Source organism: Neofelis nebulosa, chromosome 10 (genome assembly GCF_028018385.1).
Source record: "Neofelis nebulosa isolate mNeoNeb1 chromosome 10, mNeoNeb1.pri, whole genome shotgun sequence".
Lineage (NCBI taxonomy): Eukaryota > Metazoa > Chordata > Mammalia > Carnivora > Felidae > Neofelis > Neofelis nebulosa.
In genome coordinates this window covers 113,309,075-113,322,625 of record NC_080791.1, presented here as the reverse complement: position 1 = coordinate 113,322,625, position 13,551 = coordinate 113,309,075, and the positions used below count along the sequence as shown (strand labels likewise).

General features: G+C 50.5%; 1 protein-coding gene across 2 annotated transcripts in view; it reads right to left on the bottom strand.

The window, feature by feature from the left end:
* The window catches only part of NAP1L4 (nucleosome assembly protein 1 like 4), a 47,824-nt gene extending 35,311 nt beyond the window's left edge, over nucleotides 1–12,513 (bottom strand). Inside the window, exons 1-2 of one of the 2 annotated variants that reach the window (XM_058690010.1) lie at nucleotides 12,387–12,513; nucleotides 3,727–3,866 (exon numbers count right to left, since the gene is read on the bottom strand). The gene's annotated coding sequence lies outside the window, so the exon portion shown is untranslated. The remainder of the gene's footprint in view (nucleotides 1–3,726; nucleotides 3,867–12,386) is intronic. The other variant, XM_058690011.1, reaches the window with a different exon arrangement.
* Between the last annotated feature and the right edge of the window lie 1,038 nt (nucleotides 12,514–13,551).

Sequence of the window (13,551 nt, the reverse complement as noted above, 5' to 3'; positions counted from 1 at the left end):
TTCTATTTCTAGTTTTTTGAGGAACCTCCACACTGTTTTCCAGAGTGGCCGCACCAGTTTGCATTCCCACCAACAATGCAAACGAGATCCTCTTTCTCCGCATCCTCGCCAACATCTGTTGTTGCCTGAGTCGTTAGTGTTAGCCATTCTGACAGGTGTGAGGTGGTATCGCATTGTGGTTTTGATTTGTCTTTCCCTGATGATGAGTGACGTGGAGCATTTTTTCATGTATCGGTTGGCCATCTGGATGTCTTCTTTGGAGAAGTGTCTGTTCATGTCTTTTGCCCATTTCTTCACCGGAATAAGAGCCATTCTTTACCTCCACTGGAAGTGAGGAAGCCCTGTTGTTTCCCTACCATTCCAAGGTCATGGGCCACCCCAAAGGCATGTTGGATGTCAGCATCCATGTTTGCTGTCTTGCTTTCGGCTATAATGCATGCTCAAGTGAAGGCATGTGATGCAGCTTGTTTAGCTCCAGAAGCCAAAGGCAGAGGTGCAGACTTACCAACCTCAAAATTGTGATCACGTGCCCCACACAGAAGTGTCATCACACACCCAGCACAGAATACAGCATGTTCACAGCTTAGGTAAGAGTCATCAGTTAGCCGGGAAAGATCAATGTTTGTCAAAGGGGCTTCCTGGAACACCTCACAAGGGGTCAACAGCTGATCCGTCCAAGTCAGAGAGTCATGGGGAATTTCATCAGGGGAGGAGGGAGAAGGGAAGGCAGGGTTGAGATGGTTCCAGTAAGCAAGAGTGACATGAGGGGCGGTTAGTAAGAGGGTCTCACAGGAGGGAAGAGCTCGCTGCAAGGCACTGAGCACGGTATGAACCCAAGAGAGCCTCAACAGCCCTGAAGCATAAAGAGTGGAGGAAGACGCCGACTACCTCTGCAGTAGCCTTTAGTATGAATGGTGGCAGCAGAGCTCTGAGGCCGTGGGGACGTCCTCAGGCAGTGGATTGAACTGTTGGCTACAGGAGCCTAGGAGTCTGGGACACCTCTGCATTTTTGGTAGGTAGTCTAAGAGTATCCCCTTCCTTCTCATATACAAAAAGGAAAAAGGGCAGCTGGTAATTTAGGTGTCCAAGTGTAGGCGGACTTACCAGCTTCCTTCAAAATCCTAAAGAAGTCACTTTGGTCATCCCAAACAATGGGATCAGGTTTGGTGTTCTCGAGTGTGGCATAAAGGGGCCATTAAGAAGTCTGGAATCCAGGCGCGCCTGGGTGGCTCAGTTGGTGAAGTGTGTGACTTCAGCTCAGGTCACGACCTCAGGGTTCAGGAGTTTGAGCCCCACGTTGGGCTCTCTACCGTCAGCTTCAAATCCTTTGTCTCTCCCTCTGTCTCCACCCCACCCCCACTCTCTCTTTCTCAAAAATAATAAACCTTAAACAAGAAAAAAGAAGTCTGGAATCCAATGGCAACCAACAGTGTACGGATCAGAGACAACAGGGTGAAGGGATTAGTGTTTACTGTCTTAACATGCCGGGCCAATCTCCATCCTTGGCCAGAGGGGTTTTTTATGGGTAAAATAGGGATATTACAAGCACTAGTACAAAGGATAACGAGTTCTTATAACCTATGATAAGCCTTATACCCTGATAAGGCCTCTTATTTTTTTTAAAGTTTATTTTTGAGAGAGAGAATGCACGAGCAGGGGAGGGGCAGAGAGAGAGAGGAAGATACAAAATTCGAAGTAGGCTCCAGGCCCTGAACTGTCAGCATAGAGCCCGACGCAGGCCTCAAACCCACGAACTGCAAGATCATGACCTGAGCCGAAGTCAGATGCTTACCCAACTGAGCTACCCCAGGTGCTCCAGGCCTCTTACTATTTATAGGATGTTGATTTATTGTTGGAAGAAGTTTTGAGAGGTCAATCTGGATTATTAAAGGGAGGAGCATTATGAATTCTGCCTCTGTCTGTTGAGGGCTTTGCCCAAAGAGTGGGGGTACCAGGGGACGTAGACCAAAGTTTGGTCGTCTTTGGTTTGTAGACTGCAATAAAGAGCGCTGAAATTTTCCTGAGTACTGGATTTGACCTCAAGGAATATTTCCGCTTTGGGAAAGGAACAAAAAAAGGCAATGTGTATCTCCGGGAAAGCTCATCCTAGATCAATGTACGGGAGCTAAATCACTGAGAAGAAATGGTTGGTTGTCTTGCAAAGGTCCCAGACGAAAGGATACGGGCTAAGAAACAGGAACGTATGGTACTTCATCTGAGAGCCCCGCTGTCGGAACATACGTATTATATAAAGAAGGGACACTTTAACTTGGGGTCGAGCACTGACAGGGTGGTTCCTGTGTTAACTGATACAGTGAGAAAATCGGTCCCCAATCTGGAAAGCAGTCTTCCCATCCTATTTAGTCTCCCTCCCACAAGGCTGGGGAATAATCCCCATGTGTCCTCAGAGTCCCATCACTGGGGTGGCTTTGGCCATTGCTCCTTGGGGGGCTGCAACTGTTTGGATTTCAATTTAGAGCAACCCTTTTTCCAGTGGGCAGACTGTCTGCAACGCTAACGTGACCCTGCAGGTCACACCCGCTGTGGAGCCTCCACGCCCGTCCCATACCGGCTGTTTTGATCAACAGTGTTAAGTCCTTACTTAGTCCCATTTACAAACATGGAGTCAGAGCTCATCTGGGTGGACTCAACATCTATGGGAAGCTTGGAATTTCCTTGAAAACAACTTGGAGTCACGGACAGTCACGTAACGGTCATGGACGGATTCAGCTGGCTTCTGGGTGCATGCCTGAATCTCAGTCTAGCCCACAGGCTAGCCCCACAGATGACTTCGTGTAGCCTCGTGGTTATACACTACAAGCTTGGTCATGTGAAAGGGCTGGCGGCTGGTCTAGTTTAAACCCTAGAGACTGTTCAGGGGGTTTCCAACTAGCAGCATTCATCCAGCACTGGGCTTGACCTTCTCCAAGAGGCATGTCAACTAACGGACAGAGACCACAGCCCAGATTGGTGAATTCCACAAATCTACAAAGATCCTCAGTTACCTTGGGAAAGACCTTAATTATAGCCCTAAGCTCAGCTTTTTATCCACGGGGTACAGGAAATTTGGGGTGGTTTAACAGCATCCTCACAAAGTCAGTTTTGAAAGGAAAGGTTTTAATGGGTTAGGATGGTGAGGTTTCAGTGACAGGAAAGAAAGTTCAGATAGAGGGGAAGGGTGATGAGGCAAAGAGGGATGTGTAAGGAGGTGGGGCAGTGGGGGGGGGGGGATGGTGGTGTAGGAGGGAACTTTGGCCAGCACCAAGAAAGAAGCCTCTAACACTTTATTTTTATCCACCTTTAGTTGTTTATTTGCTTCAGTCACTTTGGAAACAATATTTTGTAAAGGTGCAATTTTAGAATTCTGAACACGTTTAGAAACCTCCAGATACCAACGAAAATAACTATCCCACTTGAACTGTTTTAATTATCTAACTCGGTTGGGAGAAAAACAAGTCTGAAGAGATGAAAGGTTTCCCAGAATGGTCGTCAGGGCTCCAAGTTACCTTTCCTAGCAAGACTGGTCCATATTGTCAACACCGGGTATGAGGAAGGACCATCATCTTTTAACGAAAAGCTGGCCAGGGTTCCTGAAAGGGGGCCACTCTTAGACCATTTAGATGACTGGGATCCCATGATCAGATTAAGAACAAGAGTACGACAAATCCTGAACAAAGTCTGAGAGTTCAACCAAAACAAGGGAGCCTGATATTGGCGAAGACTCACCAAACGGAAAGTTATGGTGACTCCGTAGAAGCAAAGAGCACAAAAGGCTCAAATGTGAGTACCTCGCTCGATCCCAGGAGTCACAGGGCCCCCGCAGCTGGCACCTTCAGATCCCACTTCTGACACCATGCAGTGTGAACCTAAAAGAGAGGAGGACAAGCTCAAGACACCAGACACTGAGTGTATTCGGGAATAGCAAAGGAGCTGCAATTTGGGACACGCAGACCGCAGCGAGCTACAGAGGGGTCCACTAAAGGTTTAGGGCAGGCTGCTTTCGTGGGCAGAGTACAAAAGGGGACATTTGAGAGATTCTTGCCAGACACTCATTAGTTGTTGAATGAGTTTTGATCTTCTGTAAATCAAGAGTTTGTGGGAAATCAGTCTGTCTTTAAGTCTGATTTTTCTGAGACCGTGTATGTGAGCTTCTCCAATTCATTTCCTTTGGTTCTGTCTTAGATTAAAATCTTTGCACGTTTGAAATTGAGACCCTGGTGAACTTTCCCTACCACCACTGACCACTTCACTTCCGGCTGCCATTTCCACCTGCGCAGCCCAAGATCACCGTTGCTGCTGCTGGAAGAGTGGCCAATCAACACTAGCTCAGAGTCAGTCAGAATCGGCGGTGCAGCAGCATTCCCGAGAAACACGCAGCCCAGAAATGGGAAAGTAAAAACACTCCTCGATGGTGCTCACTATGTGGCCCCAGGGCCCTAAACAGCATCCGGCACGAGACGTAACTGTGGAGTGATTATATGCCTTCTTGAGAACACAGGCCAAAGAGCTTCATACACCACTTCAAATTAACGGATTCCTGGGATACAATGATCCACTTTATTTTCAATTATGTGAGGCCATGTGCTATTTAATACTATTTTTGGTGACACGATGACAAAGCAGTTATGTTAAACCCGACACAACACTTGTGCACGCATGCGCGCGCGCACACACACACACACACACACACACACACACACACAGGGCTAAATCAAGGACAGAATAACAAAAAGATGAGTTCAAACAATGGGAAAGAAACTATTTTGAGAACTAAACACCAATAAAGCCAGAACTCAGCATCTAGAACGAAGACACACAATAACCTGGTTCTGAACCCTAATCTCTACTGCCTCCTAGCTGTGTAAGCGCGGTTTCGACACCCACAGCCTAGACAGTGCTGACTGAGAGGCTGTCGAGAGGACACAATTATGTGCATGTGCAACACCCAGTGTGTGACCCATTAAGGTCTCCCTCAGCGTTTACAACTGCAACGTGCTTACAGATCACTCTATTGCTTGATTGGAGACCAACAAATCAAGTCATTCTCAACATTTTCCCCTTCACATAAGGAAAAAGAATCTAGAGTTGGTGACATAAACGAACTAGAGTTCCACTTGTCAGGCTTCACTGCCATAAATGATTTACTTTTGTTTAGCAATCCCAACTAGCTAAAATACAAAGTCACGGGATGCCTGCGTGGCTCAGTCGGTTAAGTGTCCGACTTCGGATCAGGTCGTGATCTCACAGTTCGTGGGTTCAAGCTCCACGTTGGGTTCTATACTGACAGCCTGGAGCCTGCTTCGGATTCCGTGTATCCCTCTCTCTGTCCCTTCCCCTGCATGTGCTCTGTCTCTCTCACTCAAAAATAAACTTAAAAATGCTTATTTAAAACAAAAATACAAAGTCACAAGGACTACCAAATTTGCAGGTTTGAGAAATATTCATTTGTTTTAAATGTTGGTACGCTTAGCTTAACATCAAAATCACGGTCTTAAGCCTCATCTGGAGAACCTTCAACCTCATTTGAAGGTTCTCCTAAGTCTATAAGGCAATCATATTAAAATACAAATGGATCCCCAGGCAAAAGAATATTCTAAAATTTCAAAAGAACACAGCAGTTCAGATCTAGGGCTAAAAACTTCAACTGAGTCTAAGATTCTAAATCTGCATTGGGGGCGCCTGGGTGGCTCAGTCGGTTGGGCGTCCGACTTCGGCTCAGGTCACGATCTCGCGGTCCGTGAGTTCGAGCCCCGCGTCGGGCTCTGGGCTGACGGCCGGGAGCCTGGAGTCTGCTTCCGATTCTGTGTCTCCCTCTCTCTCTGCCCCTCCCCCGTTCATGCTCTGTCTCTCTCCGTCTCAACAATAAATAAACGTTTAGAAAAAAAAATAAAAAAAAAAGTAAATCTGGATTGGCGTGCACATTGCTATGACTATACAAATAATACTTTGCTTTTACTTATGTAAGATACCTCACAACCCTATTAACGGATTTTTACCCCAAACAAAAAAATTGTTTTCACGGGGAAAAAATTCTTAGTTTTTGCGGCAAATTATTCACTATAAGTAAATTCCTATTTTTTTAAACAAAATCGTAACAGGGATGTATTGTTCGGCCCCCTCTCAATTATTCTTTATTTCTCATTAGAATGAGAACCCCTAGTATGAAGGACGGTGGGCTTTTTTTTTAATGTTTATTTCTAACCACCTATTTTGAGAGAGAGAGTGCAAGCAAGGGAGCGAGAATTCCAATCAGGCTCCGGGGTGTCGGTGCAGAGACCAACACGAGGCTCAGTCCCAAGAACTGAGACATCGTGACTTGGGCTGATATTAAGAGTTGGACACTTAACTGGCTGAGCCACCCAGGCGCCCCAAATTCCTAATTTTAAAACACTTAGTCTATAGCTAGAGCAATCGTACAACTTCAAAGTGGGCCACTTTTGAGAGACAAAGGAGTAAACTGGGGAATACGGTCACCCTTCACATCACCAAAATTTCTATACGTAATCTATCTTAAATCAAGTCAAAGATCCTCAGTGTCTTCCCATGAAATAACCGAATGACGAAAATTAGTCAAATGTAACCAAACGCTTCTGTAAGACTTCAGAATTTCATTGTAGCCTGTAATTCTCATTAATCTCACAGTTCACATAAGCGTAAGGGATGGTGATCCTACCCTGTCGACCTAAGATGGAGTCCAATCAGCCCCAAGGTACAAGTCCAGGTCCTCCAGAGTACCAACCAGATCATGTTCTGGCCTGAGACTCCATCAGAAAGGACAAAGGAATCGTCTCTCTAAGAAGGAGTCAGGATACCCCCGCAAGAAATGCCTAGGTCTCCACCCCCTAAGCCCTGGCATAGTCCGGACCTCATTTATGTTGCCCTGATTTTTTTAATCCAGTCTGTCATTACATTCCTCACCATCAGAAGGTAACGGTGTTGGATTCAATACGCAAGCAGGTAAACTGAAAACATGCCTGAAGTAAACAACCAAATTAACTTCTGTAAGTTTCCCAACTAATAGAAAACATCCTTGTTAACTTAACATACCCTGCACTTAGGCTTGTAGTCTTAGCCAAAGAGAAAGAGAGAGAAAGAAAGAGAGAGAGAGAGAGAGAGAGAGAGAGAGAGAGAGAGAGAAAGGTGTGCCCAGGTCCTAAACTCATAAAGGTAGTCTTGAAATTGGGTTCAAACTGATTTCAATCATACATAATGATTGATAATCTAATATATATGTTCTTCCTTTCCCTTTGGGCATTTATAAAAACTTTTATTTTTATTTATTTTTTTAAATTTATTTTTGCCAGAGAAAGAGACAAAGCGTGAGCAGGGAAGGGGCAGAGAGAGACAGAAACACAGAATCTGAAGCAGGCTCCAGGCTCCAAGCTGTCAGCCTGGAGCCCAACGCCGGGCTCGAACGCGTGAACCACAAGATCATGTCCTGAGCCGAAGTCGGACGCTTAACCGACTGAGCCACCCAGGCGTCCCTATAAAACCTTTTAATTGCAAAATCATCTGTATAGGTTTACAGATGAACTAAGACTGGCAGACAGTTAATTACTGCAGCTGTGGGTTAGATACGGGGGTCATTATGTTTGCAGGTGTTTGAGACTTTTTCTTTTCTTTTTTTTTTTTTAAGAATGGATAAACCATGCATGTTTGTCTTTCCACTGAACAAGTTCCAGGAGGGCAGGGACCCGTCTACTTCTCGATGCGCCAGTCCCCGGAGCCAGCGGCCAAGCAGTCTCCGCTTCACTCGCTCACCGCCGTGCCACCTGTGCATGCAGCACGGCATCCGGGACTCGGAGGAGAGTCTGGACACACGAAGCGATGTCTGCTGATGAGATCTAACTGCCACCAGACAACAGTGGACCATCTCTTCAAAAACTTGCTAGAAAACAAGCCCTCAGTTTTCCAGAAAAGAGTAAAAACCTTCCTTCCCTTCCTTGACCAAACACTCTATTTTTACTCAGGGCCAAGTGGTTCTTTGTTACCATAGCTGCACTTTCCTCTTCTGCTCTCTCTTCTCTGTAATTCGTCGGCACAGGATTAAATGAGGCAAACGTTTCAAAGTTTTCCTTAATCCAGTATTTAGAAGTCTCATCACTTTGTAAGGTCTTCCCTCTTTACCCTACTTAAAAATCACAAACCCCAAGTCCCTACCCCTTTTCTACTTTTCCTCTCAAAAGCACCTACCACCACCTAAGTTGTTTACCTGTCTCCCACTACGGAAATACATGAGGGCAAGGCCCCTCTGTTTTGGTCAGTACCTAGGACTGTGTTTAGCACCTAGAAGAGGCTCACGAGTGAATGGATGGATACAAAGCACCGAAAGCTATTTTCCTACACACACAATGTTTTATTTTATTTTTTAATGTTTATTTATTTTTGAGAGAGAGCAGGACAGAGGATCTGTGCTGACAGCAGAGAGCCTGGTGCGGGGCTTGAACTCACCAACTGTGTGATCACAACCCGAGCCGAGATCGGACGCTTAGCTGACTGAGCCACCTGGGCGCCCCATGCACGCAAATGTTTTAATGTTTAGAGGCATTCTTATAACCTTGGTACGTAAATGTTTGAGGGGTACAGCCGATCTCTTTACCGCATGACTCATTAAAATCGCCTCATCATGTGTGAAACAGGCTTTCTGGATAATATGAAAACGCACAGCACGTTAAAAAAAAAAAAAAAGTCACGAACCCAGAACGGAGGCACATTTAGTTGCAACAGCGGACAGGATATGCTGGTAAGCGGAGATTTAAGGCTCCACAGTGAGTGGTCAAGATCAAAAGGTATAGGTCACAAACTGACTTCTTGTACAAGTTTTCTTACTAAAGAACACCCCTCCTGTTACTAACCACTCATGAAATTTAAAATCCAATGGCGAAGCAAAGCAGCCCCACCTTCTCTGAAGAGGGCGAGGGAGAAACCCAATGGCTGTCAAATGAAAACAAACCTATGTCATCACCATCTACTTAAAAGTCTCCCAGCAGCTGAACTCGACGTTCTTCACTGCCCACTGATCAGGGTCTCGCAAGGGAGGTCAACCCCACCCCCGCCCCCCAATTCCAGTCTGCGGGAGGCAAGAACCGCCAAACCAGGAGACGTGGCCCAAAGTGAGCGAAGGCCGGATGCCAAACCGGCCGCGGGGATTCTGCACCGACCGCCTCTCTACCACCTCCCTCCCGGTGGCAGTGGCCGAACAGCCAAGCGAGGTAAGCGCCCGCCTGTGGCTCCTCTCCCACCTAAAGTAAGCAATTCCAGACCAAACTCCCCACAAGCTCCTCACTGCCGCCCCCGGACTCAGATCTGGGCCACGGCTGGTGTCGGTTCTGAGCAGTACGGTTTCACACGGCTGACAGCTCCTAGGCCTCTGGGAATTTAAATCACCCTCCTGCCCACAGACACGCCACTATTGTTCCAAAACACAGCGAAAACATTTAGGTTCTCTGACGAAAGTTTTGGCAGTTCAACATAAGCTTATTAAAGTTCTGGGGTTTTTGTTGTGTGTTCTTATTTTTGCGAAAGAGAGAGAGAGAGAGAGAGAGAGAGAGAGGGAGGGAGGGAGAGACAGAGGGAGAGGGAGAGAGGGAGGGAGGGGGAGGGAGGGAGGGAGAGAGAGAGAGGGAGGGAGAGAGAGAGAGGGAGGGAGGGAGAGAGAGGGAGGGAGGGAGAGAGAGAGAGGGAGGGAGGGAGGGAGAGAGAGGGAGGGAGGGAGAGAGAGGGAGGGAGGAAGAGAGGGAGGGAGGGAGAGAGAGAGGGAGGGAGGGAGGGAGGGGGGGGGAGAGGGAGAGGGAGAGGGAGAGAGAGAGAGAGAGAGAGAGAGAGAGAGAGACGCACTTAAGCAGGTTCCATGCCCAGCAAGGAGCCTGGAAAAAACGTGGGGTTCGATCTCACAAATCATGAGAGATCATGATCTGAGCCGAAATCAGGAGTCGAATACTTAACCAACTGGGCCACCCAGGCGCCCCAGAAAACAGTTTTAAAACATTTAAGAACTGTGGGCAATGAACAGAAAGAAAAAAAAAAATCTGAAAGTAAGTAATTCTGAACTCTATTAAGCCACTTACACACTTACATTTGAGGTCACCTCTTCCTGATACTAGACGACTGTCGACCACTCAAAATTAGGAAAATATTGACGATCTCGATCCCTCCACTGGCCCGTCAGACCTGCACACGGGAAACTGATCTGCTCTCAGCATCAAGAGGCTGTTAAAACCCTGACACACTAACTGAAATACTGTAATTAAAGACTCAAGCACAAGTTCACAGGCTGTAATGTGTTGATGAACACACCCCAACTCTAGCCCTTCATCTCTATAAAACTATGAGGTACCTCCTATAGATAAAAACCTCCAAACTCAAAATACCAGAGTCTGGTAATCTAAACGGCCGGCTCACAAAAATAAGAAACGCCCTTACGTACTTAGAAGACAATAACCCTAAAGCCTAAGTAATCTCTCCACAATTCAGTCTGCTGACATCATCCAAACAAAAATGATTAAAGTAGCTATTACAAAGAATGGGATCTCTCCAACCAGCATCCGATATTCCTTTTGAAAAACACTGCAACATTCGCAAAGGCGTTTAGATGCTACTTTATGATACAGAGACGCAGATAACCACACACGTCCTGAATCAGTATCGCTGGTAAACCAGGGGAAAAAAGGTGCAAATGATACATGTCATAACAGGTATTTAAGACGGCACCACGCTGTTGAAGTAACCCGTTTTGGATAAAGATACCTTCAGAACGATTATTTTCATCATACCAGCAAAAGAGGAGTTAAAACCCTAAATCCTAGGCCTGAATGTCCCTAAGTGAATCTGGGAAGGTTACAATCCCCATACCTACGTGATCCTTTCCTCACCACAATCTTGCAACAAAGTAACTTTTGCAACAGTATCTCTACCGACCAAGAAGGTCTTACTTACCTTCCATGGATCCTTTGAATGGAAGAAACAGGATAATTAACCTCAAAAGAGGGGAAAAAAAAAAAAATCCTTATCCCCAAACAAGTAAAAAAGCCACTAGTAAATTGAGAAAATTCACGTTCTGAGGTTCCCCCCCCCCCCCCCCCGCGGCAACGCCACCTTTGCAAGTGAAGCCGCCAGACGACGTCCCACTGCACCCCCGGAACAGACGCCCCTGGAGCGGCCCCCCCGGCCTCCGTCCGCCTCACGCGGCACCTGCAGAGTAGTCACTGCACCAGCCATCAGTAACGGCACCTGAAATACCGCGCAGACTCTAGCCGGGGAAGCGCTGGGCAATCGTCAGGACCCCAGAATTCTCGCTGGAAACCGTCAACCAGCTCAGCCCTCGGCAACGAGACTGCAGCCGGGCGCACGCGATCACCAACACCCAATGCCTCCTTCCAACTTCTCCAACCCCCTCCAGGAGCGGGAGCGGCGCGTCGAGTCAAGCTGTCACCTCGGACGGGCCGCTGGATCTGACCTCCTGGGGCCTGGAGTTCCCCCAGCAGCTCCCCGGGAGCACAGCAGCACCCACCTCCCGACCTAGCGGATTATTAGGCAATGAGTCAACACGTGCAACGAGGTCAGATGCGTCCCCGCTGTGTAGCAACAGCCGTCACCGGTCACCTAGAGGCAGCGGCACTACTGCGGGAAGCCGGCGACTCAGAGACGACTTTCTAACTTTCACGTCCGACCGCTGCGCGTTCTGCACCGCGCACACCCGCAGCGAGACTACGCAGGGGCCGCCGGGGACCCCCGCCCCGCAGGTGGCCCGCGACCTCGCGCTGCCCTCTGGCGCGGACGGTGGACCTGCGGACCGGGGGGAACTGCGGGCGCCGGCGTCTTATCGCCGCCACACGGTCCTCCGCTGGCACGGACACAGCGCGTTCCGAAAGGGAGCCCCGCGCAGTCGGGTAAAAACGCAAAGACGCAGGACGAGAGGCTCGGAACTTTGCCGTCCGCTGGGGACGTGTCCCGTCCCTGTCCCCGTCCCCGTCCCCGTGCCGAAGGGCGACTTCCCGCAGCCGCAGGCACTCCCGGCCCCGCCGCAGACACCACCCCGCCGGGCGGCCCGCGCCCCGAAAACAAAGGGGCCCCGCGGAAGCGCGCCCGCCGCTCCCCTCGGGGTCACCGCACGGGCCGCGCGGGAACAAAGCGCCTCCTGACCTTCAGGGCCGCGCCGGGGCGGGTCACCCGCGTCCGCCCGCTCCCCGCCGCCGCCCGCCCGGCCTCCCCGCCCTCCCCGCCGCCGCCGCCGCCGCCGCCCGCCCCGGCCTTCCCGCCGCCCCGGCCGCCGCCCCGCCCCTGCCGCCGCCGCCAGTCCACACGGCGGCCCCGGACCTCGCCCTGCCGTCCCGGCCCCCAGCGGCCCTGGCCCCGGCCACCCTCCGGCCGCCCCGGCGCGCCGTTACCCGGCCGAGCGCCTCGCGTCTGCTTCTCACGCCTCCTGCGGCTGCGGCAGTGGCGGCGGCGGTGGCCTCGCTCGCTCCAGGGGCTGCGCCGCCGTGGCCGCCAACAACCCCGCCTCCCATTGGCCGAGGCTTCTGGCCACGCCCTCCTCGAGCAAAGCGGGCTGTGGTTGGGCGGCCTCGGCGCAAGTCAACGACGCTTCGGCGCCGCCGGCGACGACCAATCAGAGGGCGTGGGGGCGGGGTTCGCCGCGCTGCGTCGCTCACAGACCCGCCGGCCGTACGCAAATGAAGGCGTGTGACGTCTGCGGCGGCGCGCGTCCGCATTCCTTCCGCCTCTTTAAGGGGCGGGGGCGCGCGGAGGACGCATGGAGGGCACCTGCTGCGGCCGGTTGCCCGCCGCCGGTCCCCGGCCAGCCCCTTCCCGAGCCCGCCACCAGTTCGGCGGCCACTCCCCCCCGCCCCCCCCCCCAGTTCGGTGCCACTTCCAACAACGCGCGCGCGGACCCCGCAGACCCCCGGCGTCCATGCCTGTCCCCTCCTCAAATCCCAGGGCTCACCCTGCCTCGGGGATTGGCACTTGGGGTTCCCTGTTTCTCACGCCTCCGCGTCCGCGCGCAACGTGGCTGTCTGTCGGGCACTGGCCGAGGCAGAGCCCACCAGCGGGAGAGGGAGCGATGCGCGCTGCCCCCGACCCCCGTCCCAGGAAGGCCCAGGGGAGCCTGCCCTGCCGCCTGGCTGGGCCCCCACCACGGGCTCCTCACATGGCAATTTGTAGAACAGCATTGACCTAACAAGAAATAAGAGGACAGTGCGCCTGGATAGCCATATGCGCAGGTCCGGGGTTCCAGAGGCTCTTCGTTAAAGGGCTACACCTGCAGTTGGGGGTCGCGTTATTTTGTCCGCTTTTTCAGAAATGGTTGTTGGGTAAGCAGTGCCTGGTCCTTGGGGGTCTGATGGAGGTGGGGCAGGTAGTGGTGCACTCTTTTCCTGGGGTCACTGAGCGGGTGGGAAGGAGCGCCAGGGGTGTCGGAAGGCTTTCTGTCTGTATCATGTTGAGAATGCTGTTTTGATTTCCTGTGGCAGCAAAGTATACGAATTGAGGTGCTCAGAAAACACAACAGGAATTATTCTCTTGTGGCTAGAAGGCAGAAATCAAGGTGTCATG